The following is a 1,661-nucleotide window of genomic DNA, read 5'->3' as shown; positions in this document are numbered from 1 at the left end:
CTTAAAAATATCTTTAGAAAAAGCACCCAGTTGTAAGGTAGGTAATGTGCTTTCCTTCCTGCTTACTCTGGAGCTTTACAGACATTAAAACTCAAATCTCTTACAAGTGGGCACTGTCTTAATTATTCCCCCTTTGTTTTGCTTGATTGGAATTAATTACAGTAATTCACAATTAGCCATTAAATCATCTTTTTTCCAGTAGCAGCACTGTCCTCTCTGTTCCATATGTTTCTAATGTAACCTGAGAATAATGGTTTCTTTCCAAGCTCTTACATCAGTTGGGGCCCTATTTTATCCCATCTAATTTCTTACTTTCCTCCAGCATACCTTCCAGTTCACCCAAGCTAAAATTTCTTCCTTTCCACCCTCACCCCTCTCCCACCCTCAGTCCCATCTCTCTCTGTCATACACACACACACAGACACATCTATGCACCTTTGTACAAACATGCACACACATGCACAAATACACAGGTACATATATGTACCTTTATACCTTGCTGACAGTTGCATTCCCAGCCCAGATGCTTTCAACCCTCTGTCTATGCAAACTCTACTCATCTTTCAGACCTTGCAAAGTTACCCCTTCTCCAAAAACTTCCCCTAATTTGCAAGATACTCTGCTAGGCACAAAGAAAAAGATTAATTCTACATAGCCCCTATCCTCAAGGAGCTGGTAATGCTCATTGGTTCCTTCTCAAAGATACTAGGACATTTCATCTCACCACAAGCACTTGATTATGTAAAGAACATCTTGCTATTTTCTATCTCAACCATAGATTGCTAGAACATAAATCATACATTACTCCTCCATGATCTTTGCTTTGCTATTGCAGTTTAGAGGAGGAGTGAGTGACAGGGGAAGGAAGACATGAACACAATGAAGGGCTCAGGTAATCTCAGTAGGCTTCAATTCTGGGCTTAGATCTAAGAGAATAGTTAGCACTATAAGTTGCCTAGGAAAGGAGTATACATCAAGGCCCAAGTACCATATGTTTAAATATCGAAAAGTTAGATTAAGCAAACAAATAGAACCTTGATGAATATTCCCTCACAACAACAAAATTGAAAAGTGTGTGTAAAGCTGGGTTTTAAATGACTGAAAGTCAAAAAATATCAACAATCCAAGGGGATTCCCTCTTCAAGGAAACATCCAGTGCCTCTCTCAGGAAAGTAGTAACTTGGAACAGAATCTAGCATGCCTGAGGAACACGGGATGCTTATTTTCTGTCTTCCTTGGCTGCCTACATGGACACCTAAGTCTGTTCCCTTAGGGATAGATTGTCCTCTCATGTACATGCTGAAGAGTTGTCTTTCTTGACATAGGCCTGAGGCATTGGTGTGCAGCAGGTTTCTTTAGTCATTAACTATGACCTTTCCACCAATAAGAAAAAACTATATCCACAGAATCGGTTGAGGTAAACAGTTTGGCCATAAGGGTGCTCTTTTCTTGCTCTGTCAGTTGGCAAGGCTTAAAAGCTTTGAAACCATGACCCCCAGAAACAATGAACACACTTAACACCCAGACCTTTCATCTATTAACAGGGTGGCAGAAGAAGACAAGAAGACTCTTCAAGACATCGAGGCTTTCTACAACACCTCCACTGAGGAGATGCCCCTTCATGTTGCTGACCTCATCTGAGGGGCTGTCCTGCTACCTAG

At 41.0% G+C, this 1,661-nt stretch overlaps 1 non-coding gene across 1 annotated transcript; it reads left to right on the top strand.

Annotated features, from left to right (window-relative positions):
• Positions 1-1,121: 1,121 nt before the first annotated feature.
• Positions 1,122-1,251, top strand: LOC119466714. Its single transcript, XR_005195179.1, has one exon. It is a non-coding gene; the product is annotated as a small nucleolar RNA SNORA67 (small nucleolar RNA).
• The last annotated feature ends 410 nt before the right edge of the window (positions 1,252-1,661 follow it).

Source organism: Cebus imitator, unplaced genomic scaffold, assembly GCF_001604975.1.
Source record: "Cebus imitator isolate Cc_AM_T3 unplaced genomic scaffold, Cebus_imitator-1.0 Scaffold221, whole genome shotgun sequence".
In the NCBI taxonomy this organism is placed as follows: Eukaryota; Metazoa; Chordata; class Mammalia; order Primates; family Cebidae; genus Cebus; species Cebus imitator.
Note: the sequence above shows the minus strand (reverse complement) of the source record. Positions and strands in the feature narration are given on the sequence as shown.